Source organism: Zalophus californianus, chromosome 13 (genome assembly GCF_009762305.2).
Source record: "Zalophus californianus isolate mZalCal1 chromosome 13, mZalCal1.pri.v2, whole genome shotgun sequence".
NCBI lineage: Eukaryota > Metazoa > Chordata > Mammalia > Carnivora > Otariidae > Zalophus > Zalophus californianus.
The window spans coordinates 26,604,320-26,628,030 of NC_045607.1; the positions used below are offsets into that span (position 1 = coordinate 26,604,320).

At 41.5% G+C, this 23,711-nt stretch overlaps 1 long non-coding RNA gene across 1 annotated transcript; it reads right to left on the reverse strand.

Annotated features, from left to right (window-relative positions):
- Positions 1 to 2,147: 2,147 nt before the first annotated feature.
- LOC113934911 lies at positions 2,148 to 15,834 on the reverse strand. The gene is made up of 3 exons (XR_003523830.2): positions 15,429 to 15,834; positions 14,496 to 14,575; positions 2,148 to 2,468 (listed from the first exon to the last, which is right to left on the reverse strand). It is a non-coding gene; the product is annotated as an uncharacterized LOC113934911 (long non-coding RNA).
- Between the last annotated feature and the right edge of the window lie 7,877 nt (positions 15,835 to 23,711).

Below are 23,711 nucleotides of genomic sequence, written 5' to 3' on the forward strand. Positions count from 1 at the left end.
TAAGAATGAGTCCCTTGGACTATAGCCAAAGCCCCATGAAGTACATTCTCCCAAACAGGAAGGTAACAGGAGAGTGGATTCTCAACATACCTAAGGACACACACTGATCTTAATTGGATTTGAACATTTCTAATGTTAAGTGAACAGATCTAAGGACCATCCTTGAACCTCTTTACTTATGAAGGCAGCCAAGTTCAGCTACTGTGCAGCAATGTGTATAACTGCCCCTCTCAGAAGGGGACCTTCTTCCAAATTTTGAGGACCTCCTACCATCACGCCCTACATCTTACTCTTAACTCTTCCAACCCAATTAAAATGAGGCATTTCAGTAACAATCCCCGGAGGCTCCTCCTCATTTTCCCATAGATTGAAGTTGTTTCTCAAAGCCAACCCGGGCCTCAGGTAATCCTATCAGTAAACACAAACTATGTTGTTCCATGATCAGTCTCCTCTCTCCATCTGTATTATAAGTTCCAAGAAGACAAAAACCAAATCTTCAGATTTTGTGTGTGTACTAAGAAGAGGCATGATACTATGCAACATGGGGCAAGTCACTTAGCCTCTCTGTAAAATTCGGGGAAAAAGAACCAACCTTGGATGGTCACTGGGAGCGTTAATAATGTATGGAAAATTCCCAGCATGGCACATGATAAGTACTCAAAACATGTTTGCTTTATTAGTATTATAATTTGTATTCTAATTAATTACCTCATAGCTCTTTCATCAATTAAGTAGTAATAAGGTAGATCCCTCATTGGGTTATAGTAAGTAAATGAGATAATGCATGTAAGGACCCACTGTGGTGCCTGGCACACACTAGGTTCTTTTATAAATGGAGGCAATTAATACTAATGCACTGAGTAATTGCTTCTTGGCCTGAGCTCCCAAGGGTCCAAGTCTATACTTTGGAGATCTGAAACAAATCAGTCTTTTTTTTTTTTTTATAAAAATTCACTCCACAGAGTAGGCAGTGAGGGACAGAAAGCAAAATGAAAAGCTACGTCCTATGAGTTGAATCTTTATTCACTCTTTCATTCTTTGATTCACTAGACATTACGGAGCACCTATTAAGCGTCAAGGTGTCACTTAGTGATGTGATGTATTTCTTTGTGGCAACAATTTGAAATGTCAAAATTCCTTTTTTCTCTCTAAATTCTCTCTCAACCAGACTACTGAAGGCTAGGTCCAGGGAAGACTTTGCAGAGTGGGACAGACATAGGGAAGAGTGGCAGAAGTGAAATCCTAAGATAAAAAGCAAGTGGGGAAGGAGAAAATAGAAGGGGAGTTAGGTTCCTAGTGCTGCCGTAACAAATTACCACAAACTGGGTGACTTGAAACAATAGAATGTATTCTCTCCTAGTTCTGGAAAATAGAAGTCCAAAATCAAAAGGACAATGAGCCCCCTCAAGGCACAGGGGAGAATCCTCCCTTACTTCCCTCCTTGTCTCTTCCTCACTTCTGAAGCCTGCTGGCAATCCTTGCCATTCCTTGAATTGTCCCTGCATCACTCTGATGTTCCTTTGTGTCTTCATATAGACATCTTCCCTGTGTGTCTTCTCCTCTTCCCATAAGGACATCAGTCACTGGATTTAGGGCCCACCCCAATCCAATATAACCTCATCTTAACTAATTCTGTTGGCAAATAAAAGAGCCTATTTCCAAGTAAGATCACATTCACAACCAACAGGTGTTAAGACTTGAACATAATCTTTTGGGGGACATGATTCAACCCATTACAGAGGGTATCTTCAGAGCAAAAGCAGAGTTGGGTGGTTTGGGGGAAATCACACTTTGGCTCTTGGTCCTACCTCCTCCTTCCCTTCTCATCTCCATCCACAGAGAAGGTGCCTGACCTGGTCCCTCTGAATTTGGGTGTTGCCAAGAGGCTTGACGGTATCTCTAGTACGTAAGGTGAGGATACTCTTCTCCCTGGAACTCCTGGGGACTCTCAAAGGTGCCCTGCCCAGTACAGACATACACAGCTGTGGTAGTGTTCACTTAGGCACACACAGATATCAGCAACCTGCCCCAGGAGGGCTGTCTGAGCAGGGGACACACCCCCCCAAAGGGGGAATGGTACCACCACCAATGAAGAGAGATGCCACAGGCCAGTCCCCAATCAGGTCAAAGAGAACACTGCTGGAGAGCTTCCTGGAATGTCATTTATCTACTTGTGCATTTGTCCATCCTTCTGTGCATTTATAGCATGGAGGCACTGGAGACAGGCTTCCTGAGTTGAACCTTGACTCCACAACCTACTGGATGTGTGACTTGAACAAAGCACTCCATTCCTTAAGTATCAACTGTCCTCTTCTTCAAAATGGGAAGAAGAATTACCTCATTGGCTTTGTAGGGAGAAAATCACCCCTGGGTATGGTGTCTGGCACAGGGTAAACATCTGCACATGCTGGCAGCTATTCTGATGAAGAGGTTGATGATGGTGGTGGTGGTGATACACTCTAGGAAACCTGCACAAAGGTGGGGAGTAGAGATACATAAATGTAACTGCAGATGGAGGATACTGTCAACACCAGGCCTGAACAATTTGGGCAAGGGCTACTGTTTCTGTTCTGGGGCTATTTTTTTAAGATCTGTTGGGCTCTCGAAGGGAAGAAGATCTGCTGCACCATCCCTTCCAGTGCCCAGTGTACATGGGTCAGCTGCACACCTGCAATTAAGCAGGGATTTGGGGAGACCCTCATTTGCCACAGCCATCTTATTTACCACCCTTCCCCAGGTTTGTTCCCTCAGTCACCTGTCAACGTGTCCTATCTCTGCCACCTTCACTCTAATGCATTTGCTAAAAAACAATTTCCAAACTCTCCTTGTTACCAGGAGAGATGCTGAGAAAGGAAAAAGATGAGCTAGAAAAGCTACAGACTCCCTTTGATGAGTCAAAGCTTCTAGTATTTCCCTTTCTTGATGCTCTGCCTTTGACTGACATTGGGGCCTGTTGATAAATCTTTAACATGAGCCAGTGATCCTTTTCCAAAACTTCAAACTGCAGACCAGAATCAACCTTTGAATTGCTTACAGTGAATTTGTTTTGGTTGCACATTCTCAGGAGTTTTAATGAGCAATCTTTCCAGGATTGCCAGTGGGAAGAAGGATGTGAGGGAATGAAAGCTTCCCAGGCACTCACACCCACTCCTACTTTCCTGCTTGGACTATTTTCTTCTCTCTGCTACTTTTTGGAGCCACCAGTTCACTCTTCTCCACCCTCTTCCCAGGTCAAGTACTGCTTCTTCTTTTCTTTCTTTCTTTCTTTTTTTTTTTTTTTTAAGTAGGCTCCACAGGACTTGAACTTACAACCCTGAGATCAAGACCTGAATTGAGATTAGGAGTCAGACACTTAACCAATGTGAGCCACCCAGGTGCCCCTCAAGTACTGTTTCTGCTCATGCCAACTGACATTCGAATTGGCAAAAGGAAGGGTGTTGGGAAGAAAGACCCAAAATCCTTAAGTGAGTTTCGACAATTATGCTTTTCAAGATTACCAGAACATCAAGATACTGTGTATATCGGCAAAAATACAGAAAAGCAAATTCTTTCTAGATGATCTATGCATTTGGTACATATAAATGTGATGATCCCTTGTGTCACATTGAAAACCACTGAAAGTACCAGATGCTAAGTTACTAAATTAACAGAAATTCAAGGTGGTCACAGCCGCTCACAATGCCTTGTAACAAAATAACTGTATCTCTAATAAGATGCATCCTCTGGCATCAGGCCTTGAGCCTGCTGAGCCCTTAGCAGCTCATCCTGCCCAGCAGGGCCTTTTCAGCTTGAAGGTGACACAGTCTACACCCGCAAGGGCTGGGTCACCTCCAGCAGTCACCCTACCTCTCCAAATGGCTAAGCTCAGACTTGGCCTCTTTTGGTAGAGACAAGAAACTACACTAATCTTTCCACTTGGTCACACCCAAGGGACAGAGCCTGGAACACAAACGTGCTCAGGGACATGCGAGCCAGACAAATTAACTAACAGGCCTGGGGAACAGAGGCCAGGGCCACCCGTGCAGGCAACCTGCGATTAGGCAGGCTCCTGACACATCAGAGCACGGGGACCACGGCCCAAGGGGCAGGACCGTGTGCCCAGGCAGGCCCGAATTTGCCCTGCCAGCCTGCAGCCTGGGCAAGGCCTCGGTTCCCACTAACTTAGGCAGAGCTGGAGGAATTGTAGGCACCTTCGCCTCTGCCGGGAGTAATTGAGCAATAGCCTCCCAGCAGGCTGAATCTCGATGTGTTCCTCAGGAAATTACATACTTTTAGCCTCTAAAACAATATAATTTGAAGGTGAATGTATTTTTCCTCAATAGTTACAGGGCCTCTTATTTTCTCTAAAGATCTGAGGTGGGAGGTTATTTTGCTGCCTCTACAGGTATATTTAAAGAGATACCTATAATGAATTAACCTCCAAATGTAAGTTTTGGTAGGGAAGTGTTTAGAATACCTCTGAAAATAACATTTCTATACAGGATTTCGTTCCTAATTAATCCAGTTTCACAACCAAAGTATATATGCCCACCCTTACTCCCCTACACCATTTTATTTTCATGACAACAGATTCCTCCCAGGCACCAAGGCTGGAAAATTATACTCACCACCCCTCTTTATTCTCCACATCCTCTCACTCAATCATTCCATCACTCAGCTGGTCAAGCATCCCATATTGGTCAGGCTTCTCAGGAAAACCAGAACCAAGAGGACAGAAATCTAAAGAGATTTATTATGAGGAATTGGCTCGTGAGTGTGGATGCTGAGAAATCCCACCATCCGCCACCAGAGCTGGAGATCAACCCAGGAAAACTAATGGTTCCAGTCCAAGTCCGAAGGTCGGAGAACCGGTTGTGCCAGTGGTCTAAGTCCCAGTCTGAGGGCAAAAGAATAATGTCCCAGCTTAACCAGTCAGGCAGAGAGAGAATTCTCCTTCCTCTGCATTTCTGTACTACTCCGGCCCTCAACAGTTTGGATGGTGCCCACCCACAATGGGACAGACAATCTGAACTGAGTCCACAGATCCAAGTGCTAATCTTTTCTGGAAACACTCTCATAGACACACCCAGAAATAATGTTTAACTAGATATCTGGGCATCCCATGGCCCGGAAAAACTAACACTTAAAATTAAGTTGACACTTAAATTCAACCTTTATATTCAATCCGGCCCGTTTCCCACTGAAATGGTTCTATGTCCACTCCTATTCTGTTGCGAAGTTCCTACACTAAGGCAAAAGACTCTTCCATTCTCATGCTGGGATCACTGTGTCATTTCTAATTAGGCCTCCTGGATTCCAGCAGCTCTTCCATCTTATGTATGCTTTCCTACACAGAGCAACCAGGGTCATCCTCTTTAAGTGTTACTCTTGCCAGGTCACTACTCAAAAATCTTCAACGCCTTTTGTCCTACTACAACATTCACAGCCAACATTTCTGTGTCACCTTCAAGATTATCCCACAAGCAAGCCCCACCTGGCCTGTCCCACTGCCTTCCTGAAACTCCCCGGCATGTACTCACCATTCCTACCAAACCCATGCCTCTTAGGCCCCCCAAACACGCATATCTTAGACCTCCCTACCTTTGCTCATCCCATTCCCATCCCATTCTCTTTCATCTGCTCACTCTGTGACTCAATTCTAACCATCCTCCAAAAGACTTTCATGATTACACCATGTTCTTCTGTTCTCCCACAAGTATATATGGGTCTACGTCAAGTAGGGTGCTTCATTATAGACTGCAACTAGGTCATTGTTTGTTTTTCACAAACAATGTCCCAACTTCTCAAAAGTGCAAGAATTTGGATGTCACAAGTCATCTGTATCATTTTGGGATGTATTCTAGTACAGATTAGCAAATAGGCAGCTTATTCAGACTTGGAAAGAAATGAGAAGATACCACAATGTCAACCGGAGCCCAGCAAAAACAAGTCACACCAGACTAGCTTTATTCCTGTTTGTTCAGGGGTTTTATAAAGGCAAAATGGGAAAATGGAATAAATGCAATGCTCCTGCATTTCATCAAAGCATTTAACAAACGCTCTCCTTACCACAAATTTAAGAGCAATAAGCTTGATGAACTTTCTAAATGATGAAGTGACCACATCTAAAGGATGCCAATCATTGCAGTTGTCAACTAGCAGGGAGAGAAATAGTGGTGTGCTCACAGACTGACCCTAAGAACATTTTTGTCAATGGCAGAATGGTATAATTACGGCACTCGGAGAAAAATAAACAACTTGGAGAAAAAAAAAAGAATATCTAATGACCAAATAAAGTTAAAAATTGTTCTGAACTAATTGGGAAAAGAGTCAACACTGGCAATAAGACATTCAGTAGGGACAAATTTAAGGTGTCTCACCCAGGTCCATTCATCCAACATGACTGGTAGGGGTGGGGATCCATGTCACTGAAGGTTTTCAGATAGAAACTGTTTTGTTTTGTTTTTTCCATTCTTAAGACATTATATAGAATACTCAGTCTTTAGGAAATGGCTGAAGTACAGGATGCCAAAAAACCCAACTCTGAGACTCTAATATTTTATGATTCCATATATCTCCACCTTCCACCCCAACTAGATTATAAACCCACTGGCATGGACATCGTGGTGTAATGAAAAGAACAACGAATTTGGGAATAAGACAGGCACGGGCTCAAAGTAAGTTCTTCCACTTGCTAGATAATTTCTACGTCTGTTTCTTCATCTACAAACTAGAAATTATGTAAGATATGAGAGTTGAGTCAGATAATGCTCCATGCAAATAGCCCCATCAAGTGTCTGGCACATAGTGGGTGCTAAATAAATGTTAATTATAAATCTTTCTCTACATCCTATACAGTCAACAGAGTACAAGGAACATAACAGGATCTCTGTAAGAAATAATTTAGTTCTTTGATTTTGAGGGACAGCCTGGAGAAGTTACTTGCTCACTGGAAAAGGTTTGGAGATGGAAAGAATAGATAAAGTCATGCCAGGAAGGGGAATGGCAGGAGGAAAGGCATGGAGGAAAAAGGTAGATTTAAATGAAACACATTTTTAACCTCATCAGGTAACCCACCATCCCTATACACAATCTCCCAGAAATTCTATTTTGCCTTCTGTTCCTAGCTAATAGACTAAGCATGTGCATCAACTCCCCATCTACTGAAGTCTTATTACTGTATTGATATGACAGGAAAAAAAATGTTTTCTTGACCTAGCCAAATATATGAAAGGGTGCCAACTGTCATCTGAAATATTAAGGAAATCCTGAAAAATATAGAACTACTGGGATAAGATCAATAAAGAGTAAGAGTAAGAAAAATTACAGCCCAAAAGACAAACAGAGCAGTCCTTCCCAAAGAGTGCAACAGAGCCTGAGTGGGCAGAGTGTTCATCATCAGGGTAATAAACTACAAAACTGTAATAAGAATCATCATGTTAATCAGACCTTTGCTCTGTCCACAGACTTACAGAGTTTATGAGAACGGCAGCAGCATTTTATGCCCCCAGGGTAAAGCATAACAACTTCTCTCTGGGAATAATGAGAAATTGACTGGGAAAGGAAGTTAGTGTAGGAAGTAGGTAGGGCCTGAAAGAGTTTGAATGACTGTAGACTTCCACATTAGACCAGGCGGAGGGGAGGTATAGAAGGTACCGGCTCCATCTAAGCATAAAACAAAGAGGGCTAACCCCAGAGTAAAGTTCTATTACTTTGGAGATTGTGGGGTTAAGGATCCCCAATCTACATGACTAATCCTTGTTCAAGGACTCTACGGAAAAATCTGCCTAGCTACCCACCTTTACTGGAGCCCTAAGTAAGACCTTCAAGGTAGAAGAAGCCTACTGAGGAAACAGACATTTTTAAACTGCACAGAAAACCCATGTAAGCTATCCACATGAATCAAACCACTCTCTCATTTATAATCAGGATCACAAGACATTTGAGAAAATTGATTTTCATTAAAAAGATGAATGAATATGACATCAAAAGAAACAGAAATGATTAAGGAAAATGGAAGCAATTTTTAAATGTTCTAAAATGTGTCTTCAGAGATATTTGAGTGGATATATTGGAGTTGAATATACATCAAAATAAATTAATGAATAAATTGAAATTGCTGCTATGAAATAATAATCACACAAAAAAATCCTAGAATTAAAGATAGGACTACCAAAATTTAAAAAAAAAAAAAATCAATGTAGGGGGGCACCTGGCTGGCTCAGTCGGTGGAGCATGCAACTCCTAACAGTGGAGAGTCATGAGCTGAAGCCCCATGTAGGGCCCAGAGCTTACTTTAAAAAAAAAAAAAATTAATATATGGAATAGAAAGTAACAATGGATAAAGGTTGAAGACTGGATAGATGGGGAAAGTCTCCATTCAAGAGAACAAAAATGAAGAGAGAGAAAAAACATAAGATTGTGGAAGAGAGCCACGAAGTCTAGATATATCAAATGAATCCTAGAAGTAAAAATTAGAGAGGAGAAATAATTAAAGAATGGGGGTGGGGGTAGAAATCCTAGAGGTAAATAAAGAGACAAATCTTTGTAAGGAAGAGACCTACCAAATTAAAAGCAAAACGAATAGGAACAACATACATCTAAACAAATTTTGGTGAAATTTCAGAACTCCAAGGGTAAAGACAAAGTCCTAAAAATTATCTTAAACAAAAGTTACCTACAAAGTAACAAGATCACAATGAGCATACTGCTCAACAGCCATTCCTTTGAAGTTCTGAGAGAAATGTTTGAAATTAACAACCTATACCCAGCTAAACTACAGTCAACTGTAAACTCAAACTCAAGACATTTTCAGACATACAAAGGTTTTTCGTTTTGTTTTTTTAAGATTTTATTTATTTGACAGAGAGACACAGCAAGAAAGGGAACACAAGCAGGGGGAGTAGGAGAGGGAGAAGCAGGCTAAACGACTGAGCCACCCAGGTGCCCCTATACAAAGGTTTTTAAATGCTATGCCCTTATACTCCATATGATAAAAGTCCTGATGAGAGGATCCAGTAAAATAAAAATGTAATATAAGAAGAAAATGAGATAAGACAAATATATGAAGAAAAAAGGGCTGAGCATGGCCCAGAAGGAAAGACAGCTCCAAAGAAATCAAGAGAGAAACCTCTGGCCCCTGTGGCTTAGGATCTCTTCTGAGTGATTTAGGATTACATTTCCTTCTCTTTGGATCAAGTTCCCTAAAGGTCGAGTTCTATAAATATTATTATTCTTTGGTTAATATTTAGAATTAGCCTGTAGATAAAGCACTACTAAAGACAATTACAGTGGCAGAACAAAAAGTAAGTATTGTAAAACCTGACAACATAAACACAAATACAACAAAAATCAGGAGAAGGTAGATGTAGAAGTAAATGTAAGTGTACTGAATAGTGGGAATTCCATAAACAGTATCTAAATATAAGCCAACACGTAGCAACTTCTTGCTAGACACATCACTGGAGGCAAGGGAAACAAAAGCAAAAATGAACCTACCGGGACTCCATCAAGATAAAAAGCTTCTGCATAGTGAAGGAAACAATCAACAAAATTAAAATGCAGCCTACAGAATGGAAGAAGATATTTGCAAATGACATATCTGATAAAGGGTTAGTATCCAAAATCTAAGAACTTATCAAACTCAACACCCAAAAAACAAATCCAGTTAAGAAATGGGTAGAAAACATGAATAGACACCTTTCCAAAGAAGACATCCAGATGGCTAACAGACACACGAAAAGATGCTCAATATCACTCCTCCTCAGGGAAATACAAATCAAAACCATGAGAAGATACCACCTCACAATGGTCAGAATGACGACAATTAACAAAGCAGGAAACCACAGATATTGGTGAGGATACGGGGAAAGAGGAAACTTCATGCACTGTTTGTGGGAATGCAAGCTGGTGCAGCCTCTCCAGAAAACAGTATGGAGGGTCCTCAAAAAGTTGAAAATAGAACTACCCTCCACCCAGCAATTGCACTACTAGATATATACCTGAAGGATAAAAAAAAAAAAAAAAGATCCAAAGGGGTACATGCACCCCGATGTTCATAGCAGCATTATCAACAACAGCCAAACTATGGAAAGAGCCCAAAAGCCCACTGGCTGATGAATGGATAAAGAAGATGTGGTATATAGACACAATGGAATATTACTCAGCCATCAAAAAGAATGAAATCTTGCCATTCGCAATGATGTGGATGGAGGTAGCGGGTATTATGCTAATATATGATTTCACTCATATGTGAATTTAAGAAACAAAACAGATGAACATATGAGGGGGTGGAAAAAGAAAGAGAGGGAAACAAACCATAAGAAACTCTTAAGGATAGAGAACAAACAGGGTTGATGGAGGATGGGGGGGGGGGCTAGATGGGGGAGGGGTATGAAGGAGGGCACTTGTCATGTTGAACACTCAGTGTTGTATGTAAGTAATGAATTACTGAATTCTGCTCCTGAAACCAATATTGCACTGTATGTAAACTAACTAGAATTTAAATAAAAATTTGAAGAAAAATAATTTTGAGAGTAAAAAAAAAGAAAACACTCTTAAGTCTAGACAACAAAGAGATGGTTACCAAAGGGTCGTGGGTGGAGGGGATGGGTGAAATGGGTGATGAGACAGTGCACTTATATGATGAGCACCAGGTGTTGTATGCAAGTGTTGAATCGCTATATTGTACAATTGAAACTAATATTACACCATATGATAGCTGGGATAACAAAACCTTACAAAAAAAGAATAAAAGGTAAAAAATAATAAATATAAGCCAACAAATAGAAAAGGGAGAATTGGTAAACCCATAAAACTACCCATTAGAATTATGTATCTCAGGAGGTAAAGAAGAGAGGAAAGGTAGACAACACTAAAAATGACCCAACACCTCAAATTTCCAGAACAGGATGTCAAGATATGCTTTCAAATGTTGATATATCCAAAACAAACTCCTGCTATTTAGAATTTCCATTGTAGCCACCAAAAAAACTAAAAGCAAAAATTTTAATTTCAGAGGAACGCATACAAAAGGTAGGGCGGGGTGGGGGAACACACAAGACAGATTTTTCCTTTCCCTTTTAAACTCCTGTGTAGTTTGAACGGTTTCTTTCTGTTGACATATGTAGGTTTTAATTTTTAAATTAATCTTTACAATTTTAGAGAAAAAAAGTTACATTCTCCCCATTTATCAATGAGCGGTGCCCCCAAGATAAGCTGGGTCATTTGGGATACTAGGAATTTAATATGGCACCTAAGGCTGAGAGGTAGGGCTAGGGATCCCAGATTTGAAGTTCCAAAATGTTAGACATAAGATCCACAATAAAGCCAGACCAAGACTGAAAAGGAATGTGCAGAAATACACACACACACACGCGCACAAAATCAATAATTTACTCATTTATTCACTCCCTCATTCCCATTTGCTCCGACTCATTTCCCCACCTATAAATCATTCCTTCTCTCATTCATTCGTTCAGTGGTTACTCAGAAAATGTAAGGCAGGCTCTCTGCTTTCAAGGAGTTTAAAAATCTACCTGGAAATAAAGCAATAACCAATTACATTACCCTCTGAAAGCCCAGAATCATTCTGAGGAGAGAGATCAGGATGGGCTAATGGCTCATGAACAGAGTAACAAACATACTGGGTCTTAAAGAATGAATAAGTTCCAACTCAGAGGAAGCAATTTGTGCTTACTTCATTTTATGTTTCATACTTCTATTTTAAAGTTTCATGCCACCCCTTGAGATCTTGAGAAGAGAGTGAGTAAACCTTCTTAGAAAACCAGAGTTAAGAATCCATAGATCCAAAATAGAGCAGGCAATTAGGTCACAGAAGAAAACAAGACTTCTTGAAACCATGAAGAGAGTTCCATTACCCACTGGAGTACTTGCTTAAGCTGGGTCAGGGCCCTCCTGTAGGGGTGAACTGCTCTAAGTATGATGACCATCCACCCCAGTTTTCCCAGAACTGTCCTTGTTTTAGCACTGAGAGCCCTGTGCCCCAAGCCACCGTTCACTCCTGGACAAACAGGGACAGTAGTTACCCTAGAGTCAGCACTAAGTGCCCAGCACTTTCACAGACTTAGGTCATTTGACTTATACAATAAACTTGGCTGAGATTTAAGATATTGGTATCTCCATTTTCCAGATGGCAATACCAAGGCAGCAAAAGGTCCGATGACTGCTACAGGTCACATACACAAAGAAAGTAGCAGAGCCAGGATTCAATCCCAGATCTGTTTGCTTTCATCGAAGGCCACCTCTAAAAAGCCCACACCACGTCTTGTGTTCCTCTGTAGAGATGGACATGAGAACAGAGGCAGCGGGGCAGGCACACTGAAGAATTCAGATTCTCTGGGGACAGAGTGACTGAAAGGGGAACAATAGACCCTGAGTTCATCGGTGCCCTGCTCCAATCCAATGAGCCACGCAGCCCAGTTATAAGGAGGAAGATGAAGCAGCATCTACATGGGGTATTCAAGATCTCACAGAACCGTTTCCACCTAATAAGATGGGTCCTCGATTGTTGCTCCCTAAATTGAGACAATTAACATGGTTCCTTATTCTCCAAGCGTCCATAGTAGGTCATTCCTGGATGCTAAGGACAGTAACAATAAAAATAACGCACCACTTCGGTAGGCCACTGTAGGTCTTTAACAGCTTTGCAATCCTGTATCAAGGATGTTAAAGATTATTTACATATCCAGTACAAAGAGGGGACCTCTGAGCTCCTGCCAACCCAGAAAGAAGACAATCTTCAGACTCAGAAGAAATGTACCCACATTCCTAGGAAAATCTTTGCATACACGTGCCCTGCTACGTTTTGGGTTTTGTTTTAAGTAGAGTCTGTCAAGTAAAGAAAAAGAAGAGAGCTGGGAAAAACAAGACAAGAGGGAAGACGGGAGGGAGAAGAATACTGAAAGAGGTAGACAAAGGAAGGAAAGGAAGAACAAGGGCTAGACCTTCGTGGTGAGAAATGAGAACAGATAAATGAAAAACGACAGCAGAGAAAGTCATGGAGAGCTCAATTAATTAGTTATTGTCCATTTCCTTGAGCGATCTCTAACAAATCTGTCCTTGTCAGCGACAGGAAATCTTTTTGAGTTCTTTGTAAAAGGATATTAATGGCAGTGGTAAGCTTCAGCACCCCTCCACGGTGACGCGGATAGGGGCTGGGAGTCCCGTAGGTCACACGAGGCGCTGGCCTTGGTGCACGAGCAAGCCGCTCTCCACTCACACAAAGAGCGCTTCTCCAGCCCACAGGCTGTCAACCCTCTCTCCTTGACTGGTACATCAGGAGGCTGACATTTAATACCCTAAGGATATAGATGTTTGAAAGCTGGTTATTGTAACAAAGGAAGCCATCCAAACTCTGCAAGACCAAATGGATCAGATAAAGCTGACACAGAGATAAATCTGTTTTACATCCATTCTTACACAAGTTTCGCTAATCTATGTAGTTATAGCTTTCCCACTGAAGGGGAAAAAATAACCCGCCACATGTCGGCAAGTCCACATCGCGTTCCTATTTTTAATCTCCGAGGTATAACATTCGAGGCAAAGACCATTTGTACGCTGACTTTTGCATGAACTCCATTAACGTAGGATGACACAGGAAGAAAATGAGAAAGGAGGATGGGGGCGGGGGAGGGAGAAGAGAGAGAGAAGGGGAGAGGATTTCATCTTGAATGGCGGTATAAATGCAGCTCTTTTTGTAAATGAATGAATTCTGCTCCATCATTGACACAGGATCGCTTCTCTCCCAGTCAGTCAGACACCTACTCTTCATTAGCCAGTATTTATGCTGCCAGATTGGACTTTCATATGGGAGCCCGAAGCACGGATGGTACAGATGGCAGGAGAGCTCTCGGGAGATTGATAACGATGAAGAAAGATGCCACATTAAGTCAGAAGGTGCCACTGTTAACATCCCAGCTCAGAGGAGAGTATTTCTAGCTAGCACTCCCCTCCAAGGGCTGTTTTTCTTCTGGTTTCAAGTAAAAATCATTCCCCTCCCCAAAAGCGCTCAGCCCCACCCTCTTGCTGGCAAGCGAGTGATACATTTGCTTGAGTCTCTTTTGTGTGTCAACTGATTTCTGCCTCGGAATACTTAACCTTTACTTTCCAAAGGTGGCTGGGATCCTAACGGTGCAGGGGAACTGGGGGGATAAGCGAGGGAGGGAGGGAGGGAGAAGGCATTTTAGTCCATGTTTCCTTTAACAAAGGCACTACTATAAGAGGTTCCGTGCAGGAAACCTGAATGGTATTTATTGTTTCCACTCGGGCCTTCACTGCATCTGCTGCCTTTCAGAGACAGACGCTGCGTTCATAAAACCAGGGCCCGGTCTCAAAAGCCTTGGAGAAAAGGCAGTCTCCAGGGTGTAGGATTGAGGGTTTAATGGGAAAGTCAACACCACTGGAAGATGTGCAGTGAAAGGCGTTGGCTGCTGGGATAGAGCAGGAGAGCCTTCTAACTAAGCATTCTCAAGGGAGGGATGGTGATTCAGGTGTACCTTCAGCTGCTGGCCAGGCAAGGTGGTTCTTCATTCAAGGAAAACACAGGTCCTTATCTATGAGAGCTTGAGCTTTTCTGCTGTAAAAGGTTTAAAAAAAAAATCCACCCCATTTCATTGAGAGAGGCCAACATCCTGTCCCGATTTTTAACCTCAGGGATCCTGGGTCACTGATTTTTATCTCACCAGGAATACATCTTTGACATCAACGCAGGGAACGAGTTCTCCAGTTCCTCCTGACATCCCAGCCTCCCCGGATGGCAACCTGACACCAAGCCAGGAAATAGACTGGGGGAAAGTTCTCTAGCCAGCAGTGCAATCAGATAAGGAAACGTGTCCCCCGTTCGAAAGAGTTACCCAAAAACCAAACCAACAGGCAAAACGGGACATAATGGGTCTTGCAAACTTAGCAAGTTTGGAAAAATCTGGCAGCCCCTGCCCAACCAGAGTGATAGATTATCAGAGTCCATTCTAGAAAATGCAGGCTGGGAAACAAAGGGAGGCCCCTCTTGCAGCAATCACAAATTCCTGTCGCTGTGTAAGCATTTAATTAGCTTCCCCGGTTTACAGAAACCCCAGTCAATTTAAGGCACGCTAGGCAGCTCCTCCCAGACCACGCCAACCCCCTCGCAAGCTTGGACCTGGTATGCCTACTGCCCAGGAAGGATATTTGGAGAGTCCTAATTGAAGGGAATTCCTATTTTTATGTCTCTATGATGTACCATCAGCATTTCCTCCCCTACAAAAATACACAGAGGGGCAACTAGTCCAAATAACTGGTTTAAATCTGTAAATTACAGCACTGCTTCAAGGAACTTTTAAGGTCGTTTTGTGTCTACAGAAAAGTTAGATGGCATCATAAAATTTTTAGAGCTAATGTAATCTTGATACAGTGGATTCATCTCAACTGATGAGATGTGTTTGAGGCCTTACCCTTCCCTCCCTTTCTTTGAACTGTCCTTGAGTCCGGGCAGAGAATTAACCAGCCTTGTAGCTTCCATGCAAGGACTACACAAACATCTTCCTCCCTCGGGGAGTCCAGCTCGCAGAACCTAAGTCTTCATTTCATTCCCCTCCACCAAGAGAAGAAGGCATTGCTAAATATGGTTAATTTTCTGAGTTGGATGCATTTCTGCTGTGGCGTCTAATCCTCTCTTCCTTCTCCTGTGTGTATTTCTTCTTGGAGCTTCGGTCTTTAGTGACGTTCTCTTACCGTTTCATTAAGTGCCCTCCGCCTCGGTAAATTACAGTACTTTGAAGCCTTGGAGTTTAGCATATAAAAAAGCAAGAGCCTCTGTATACTGCCCTGGGATAAGGTGTGATGAAAATCCCATACAAGCTGAACTGTACTTCCTAATCAAATGGGTGTAACAGATGGCTGCTGGAGCAAACCATCACAATGGAAATATCTGCAGTTCTCATGGTAACGGAATCTGCCAGGTCTGAGGGATTTGCTGTTTTTCAGGACATCTGAGCTGCAATCTCTTTCGAGCTGTCTAGCAGTCTCCGTCTCGCTCTCTCTCACTCTCTCAGCGTGATGGAGATAGAGTTGAAAGGTGGAGCCCAATTTTGCATTCCAGCTGTGATTAAAGACACAGGCACACATCCTGGGAGATAATGCGCTGCATATTCATTATGCTATCTAGAACCTCTTTAGCTACTGGGACACGACTGTCATACAATTACAATATGCCTTCTTCAGGAGTAAAGGGGGGTTGGGATGGAGAAGATCAGAGAACAACAGAGAGGGAGAATTTGAGGAATTAAGATGCAGGAGGCGTATCTTGTAATAAAGATATGGAGCAATATTAAAACTAGCAGTTGTATCCATTTCATGGCAACGTGTCAAGATGACTTAACATAGAAGGATAAAACATCTGGCCTAGGGAAAAAAAATACATGATGTCGAATTTCCAAACCATAACGTAGACTATGTGGAGGAAAAATAACAGATAAGCAACTGTGTACCTTCCCAATAAGTGAAAGCATGTGGAAGATTTCCTTATACTCTGCAATCAGAAAAGGAGAGCCGTCTCATAAGGTGGAGGTTAGTATATAGACACTGAGCTTTCATTATAAATTGAAGGTTTGGGTTTAAACCCATAGGACTACATTACAAAAGGTTTTTTTATTATTTTTTTCCTCATGCTATTCATAACCTTATTTTACAGCAGTGCTCAGAAAGGGGAAAAATAATCAGTCACAATTCTATTTTATTAAAGTCTTTTCCTCCAAATCCCTATCGATTTAAAGAAATAAGGAAAAGTATACTGTCTTCTTTGCTATAGTACCTGCTAGCAAGCAAACACACACACACACACACACACACACACACACACACACACAGGGTTGATTCACAGCTGCCTGGTCCCTTGGGTATTTGAGCTTGAAGATCAGACAACATATAAGAATTCAGCCATGACTCAAAATGGAAACAAAGAAGACCATTCTTAGCAAACCGGGCAATGTGAACTGAAAAACTACAGGCTGGAGGCTGGAGCCCCCTAGCACGCTTACCCACCCCATTGTCCTTGAGGGCACTACTGTTAAATACATATGACAGCCAAAGAGATGAGAAGAATAGTTTCCAGAAAGCAATGATTGGATCTCCCTTTTCATGAGGTAGAATAGGCAGGACTATGTAAGCCTCTAAGTAGCACTTGAGAACAGGTCCTGTAAGGCAGCATTGTCTCCCTCTCGTATGGCGCCTGAAGAACATATTATATTATATAACCTTTCTCCAAGCCCGCCCTGCTCTGACAGAGACCCTCTTCCTTTAGAACCCTGCTAATAACAACTTGTGGATGACAATCTCTGTCTTAACAAGCCGGATTAGTTTAAAGCAATGAACTGAGGCCATTTGTGCAGATGCTAATCAAAAAAGAAAAAGGGAAAAAATTATAAAAGACCCATGTGCCTCCACCTCTTGTAACTACAATACAGATGAAGAGGAGGGTGTCCCAGGCCACATCTGTGGACTGACCTCTAAAGCACACAAAGGTCTTCGGGGCTTCGGGGTTATAAAAGGAGGGAAGAAGGTTTGTATCAGGCCAGTAGCAGACAACAGTGGCTCTAGAAGGGCAGTTATCAGGGAACTGTCTGAAGCCTTTTTTTTTTTTTTCCTTAGAAACTGTTCTTTAGTTGTGTCCCACGAGGTCTTTGCTTTTTCACAGACCCTTCCCAGCTCCTAGCACAGAGCCTGGGACATAGCAGAGATGCACATTAAATGGTGGCTGGATGGACAGACAACGGATGGAGGAACAGATGTACAAGGAAAGATTCAAAACGTCAAAATGCCAAAAACAAACAAATATGTAACGGTCCCCTCTTTGCTCTCCACACCAAGAACAAAAAATGGTATTAAACATAATAGCACATTTGGAAAGATACTCTGTGTCTTCAGAGATCAATGACTAGATGGATTAACAACATTCAACCATGACTGGCACTTTAAAATACACACACAAAAAGGAAAGCTACTCAGTTGATGATTCAGACACAGAATATCGCAGAAACTTTAAGCCCATTAAAAAAAATAATCTGTCATTTCATCAGCTTCTCTGACAGATCGCTTTTTTTCTATACCACGACTAGGAAACTGACTCATGAAGGAAGGAATGCTGAGTTTCCTTTAAAATAGTCTGAGAATAACATAAAATACACACTCTATTACATATTGGATCTGAGTGTGCAATCAGCGTGAGAGAGAAAAACAAATTATGAGGGAGAACACTATCCCTCACAGTCCTGAGTCACACATACATACACACACATACACACACACACACACACACACACACACAGAGTAAGCTTCTACTGGCTTCTTAAATTTTAACTGCCCTTCAAGAGTACATGTTCCTGTTTTAGGAATTCTCTAAGCCAAATGTTTGCTGGAACGCTAACCTCCTAAGCAGCTCAGGATGTCCTGCCGAGATCGTTCAGTTAGAAGATATTCAACTGTCCTCCAAGTTAGAGGAGAGTAAGTTTGAGATTCCAAATTATTCTTAAAGAGTAAAACATAAAAGTTATCTCTCTGAACAACACTCATCTCTAACACCATCACAAAGAGTACTTTTATGCAAGAAGGTTGTAATCTTTCTCAAAAAGACATAGATATAACCCCAAGATGTTCCTTCTATAATTTAGATATTTCAAATAAAAGAATAAGCCCTTTATATATATATATATATATATATGTGTGTGTGTGTGTGTGTGTGTGTGTGTGTACATATATTCAGTCCATATTGCCTCTCCGAGACAGATTTTTTTTTTTTATTTCTTCGGTTTACTGCCAATGATTGTCTCATTTTCTCATGTCCCTGTCACCTGGAGCTGAGGAATGGAATTTTCTGGTGTTGCTATTCCCAATAAGTTTTAGAATCAAGTTTGTTTCAGACCCTGCCTAATTCCCTGATATTTCAAAGCCCATGTAGGACAGTCAGACCTGTGCTTTCAGAGAAGCCAACCTTGTCAAGAACAGATCCTCGCTAATTGAGCCGGAATATGTAGTTGCAATTGAGTTCGAGGAGAGACAGGAAACCTACTGCATACAACACACTTTGCAAGCCCCTGGACTACGAAAAGGGGACAGTAGCTTCTTGTCCTCAAGCAGTTTACAACTGAGCTGGGACAGTTAAAATTACTAACGGTTACAATATAAGACGGTACAACACAACATCACAAAAGCATAACCCAAGCACCCTGCAGAGTCAAAGAAGGGTTTATAAAAGACTCTCAAAAAAAAAAAAAAAAAAAAAAGGAAAATGTGATGAGCCTTGAAGGGTTATATTTAAGACTTCAACAGACAGGAGTACGGATGAGGATGTTCCAAAGGCAGGAAATGACATGAGCACTAGCGCAGAACAGTGTGGGTACTAATTTGGTCACCCTGGAGAGATCTGTCTGCAAAGAGGAAAGTAGAGGGAAATTTAGGATGGGGCCATATTAGAGGAGGTGGTATCTGACCCCAGGAGCACAGAGGAGCTGCTGACCTTTTTGAGCCCAGAAGCATCCTAACTGGAAACCACAACTTCACTAGGCTCTCAAAACACCTTGCTTCATGAGAATTCCAAGGACACCCCGAGCAATTAAGGGTTCCAAGGGGCCATTATCCCCAGGAAATCCAGGGGGTACCCACTTTGCAGGAAGCATACTTTCTGAGAGTATGAACCTTTAAGAGTCAAAATAGAAAGTTGGAAAGCCTATCTTCTTCTGCATGTCTTTGGAAATAAACCTTTCTATTTCAATATTTGGCATCATGACAAGACCTAAGAGGAACTACAGAGATAATTAATAAAGGCAGGAGGGAAAGTGCAATTAAAAATGGCAAAGACTACTCCATAAATAAGTGCTTCATACAGAGAAAGATTATTACTGCGATCTCCAGCTTCAAACCTGAAATCAAATCACTCTGAATGGATAATTTCAGCATTACTGGTGGGGGTGGTGGGGGAGCCATGATGGTTCTTAGTTTCTAAATTACGGGTGAAACAGATTTTATTCTGACCTCACCTTTCTGTCAGTTTAAATCAACAAAATCATCACAGCTTAGTCCCAGTTGGCATAACTCTCCATAACCTCAAGTTTTAATGTAATCCTTCAGTTTCTTAGCCAGGAGAAGAGGTTAGATTGAGACTGCCTCGAGAAGAGTCTTTTCCAGGGAACTTAAAAAAAAAAAAAAAAAAGTTTCCTAGGAAACGAGGAAGGCAAACTCCCTTTATCTGAATAAGGCCCTTTGTCAGAAATAAAAACTAGCTGGGGCAAATCTGAAAGCTCAAGCCCCATCAGGCCTGGAGATGTTTGAACCTCTGGCCCAGTTTACAGAACCTGCTTAAAGATGTTTCCCATCTAAAAAGCAGTCCACATGTTTGTCGTTCATCGGAGAACTTATGCTTCTGCGTTTTTGAATGGAATGATTCAAAACTGAATCATTTCCTGCAATTTAATTTCATAGCTGAATGCAAAGTATAAGAAGATAAGGTCACAGGAACACAGATCTATCTCCAGAAAGCGATCACACTCCCTGGGTTGCTGTAAGTGGAGATTTAATTGGACACAGTAGGTTTTGCTATTGTTGCAACATGGAAATAAATTATTTTATTTAAACAGCCAATGGCCACAGCCAGCTCAGCAGCCACAATGGTCAGAAAAAAATTTGACTTCCAATTATTGCTTGAAATGGAGACAAGTCGTGCTTCCACAGATTTCAGACGGCTGTGAATAGCTGTTATTTTATAATTCTAATCATCGTCATCCTGCCTTATGTTTGTCTAGTAATCTCAGGAAAGAACAATGACCAGAGAGGAAAACCACTGTCCATACTCTCCTTACCTGCAGTCAAGGAAGTGCACTGAAATAAAAATGGGATGAGCAGCTCCTGACTAGCCTTGCTGCTCAAAAGACTTGGCTCATCCTCCTTTAAGTCAGGAGTGGCAAGTTACACCCAGGGTCCAAATCTAGCTTACTGCCTGTATTTGTTAATAAAGCTTTATTAACTTTATATATACATAAATGAGCCACACTCATCCACTTCTGTATTTTCTGTGGCTGCTTTTGCACTCTGATGACAGTTTGATAGTTAATGATAGAGACCCATGTGGCCCACGGAGTTTAAAATATTTTCTAGTTGAATGTCCACAATAGCCAAACTGGAAAGAGCCAAGATGTCCATCGACAGATGAATGGATAAAGAAGATGTGGTGTGTGTGTATATATATATGTACATATATATACACACACATATATACAATGGAATATTATGCAGCCATCAAAAGGAATGAAATCTTGCCATTTGCAATGACATGGATGGAACTGGAGGGTATTATGCTGAGCGAAATAAGTCAATCAGAGAAAGACATGTATCATATGACCTCACTGATATGAGGAATTCTTAATCTCAGGAAACAAACTGAGGGTTGCTGGAGTGGTGGGGGGTGGGAGGGATGGGGTGGCTGGGTGATAGACATTGGGGGGTATGTGCTATGGTGAGCGCTGTGAATTGTGTAAGATTGTTGAATCACAGACCTGTACCTCTGAAACAAATAATACATTATATGTTTAAAAAAAAAAAAGAAGAAGAAGATAGGAGGAAGGGAAGAATGAAGGGGGGGGATCAGAGAGGAAGATGAACCATGAGAGACGATGGACTCTGAAAAACAAACTGAGGGTTCTAGAGGGGAGGGGGGTGGGGGGATGGGTTAGCCTGGTGATGGGTATTAAAGAGGGCACGTTCTGCATGGAGCACTGGGTGTTATGCGCAAACAATGAATCATGGAACACTACATCAAAAACTAATGATGTAATGTATGGTGATTAACATAAAAAATAAAGATTTGCTAGTTGACCCCTCACTTCACAAATCCTGCTTTAAATCACCATCATTATTATCATCATCATCATCTTCATCATCCCACTCATTTGCAGAGGTCATGGTATCAGAGGGTTTTTAACACACTTTGCTTAATAACACCTTTCCGATACACAGATGGAGACAAATGCAGTGCCCAGGGACACCTTAGACCAGTGTCATTTCTCCATGGGAGATTCAGACGTGGCACTGCCCATATCACAGGAAGTTGGGATAAGGATGTTACATTGTGTGTGGGGAGGGAGGACCAGTGTTCCTGGTTTTCATCAAGATGAAGAGGCAATGGGCTTGACCCATAAATTGGGGTGATCCATCAGGAAACCAATCCAGTGGTGAGGATGTTAGACTTCTAAATTGCTTATTAAACCATCGTATGTTAATACATTTATATTACATATACATATGTAATATTCTCATCCATCTGGAGGGGAAATATATAAATGAAGAAACATAAAATTTGAGAACATTAACCTGATTGTTCTCTTCGAAACTGCAGTAGAATATATTAAATATAATTTTAGAGTTCACATTGAAACCTGAGTTCAAATCCAGACATGTGTTAGCTGTCTATCTCAGGGAAAATTTCTTACTCTAAGTTTCCATTTCTTCATCTGCAAAATGGAAGTGTTAACAGATAACACTTTTCAGGGTTGCGGTAAGAACTAAATGAGGTAATTCCTGAAAAATGCCTGGCACAGTGCAGTACATGCTCAAGAATTGCAAAGGTAGTGATTCTTACTGTGTTTGGCTTCAACTAAGAAGGCAGGAGCGTTCCTTCCTAAGGCTGATCTAAATGTCCTTAATAAATAGAGCTCATACTCCCAAAATGATTTAATTCTGTATTCAATTTGCTTTTATTATGCTTAAAAATATTTTAATTTGTATTTTCATATTGCTTCTACTCCCAAAGCTTTTCCAAATGAACTCAATATATCTCTGCGTATAAATGGTATCAGGGTCAGGTATTTGCCCATTTTACAGATGAAGAAAGCATTTATACCTAGAGTCCTATAAGTTAATGAGTTAAGTCAAGACCCTGTCTCTCCTGCCTCACAGTCCAGGGCACTTAGTACTACCCTGGACTTCATGTAAGGATCTTTCAAAAGTCAAGCCTAACATCCCGGGGAAGCCTGGGGCCCCAGTCAGAAAGCTACAGTTGAAGGAATGAAAGCAAGGGCGGAAGACACTGTGAAGAAAGCAAGACACTCAAGGAAGCAAGAATCTAACCAAAGGATGATTCTGCTTCAGAATTCAGACAAATGCAGTGTGCCTTTAAAAAGGACCATGTCTCTACTTCTATATTGCTTACTATCTGAAGCTAAGCCAGAGGGATGTACATAGTGAGATCTTTGTCTCATTTCAGGAAGGATACAGGATAAAGATTCTGTGCCAGTAATCTTCCTTGGATTAATGGTTTCTCTTTTATCTTCTGTATTTCTGCTCAGATGTCTTTTCTCTGAATGAGTCAGAGGAATGCAAATGCTGGGCGCAGTCCGTCTGAAATATTTAAATCTAGTTTTGCAATATTTTGCAGGTTTGGAGAGGAAACTCACACACACACACACACACACACACACACACACACAGAGAGAGAGAGAGAGAGAGAGAGAGAGAGAGAGATGAATGGCAGATGAGAATTACAGATATATCAGCCAGCAATACAAAAATGTGGTATTTCAATTTGACAACAAACTCATTTTTCTTTTTCCATTTCTTTGTTTCTCCAGATCAACATTTAGATGCTTGATGTGAGTGGAAGGAATCTGCAACATTCTTTTGTGAGACTCGGAATCTCATCAAGAATGTATCTGACTACAAGGAAAACTGATTTTCTTTTGGCTCCTAAATGA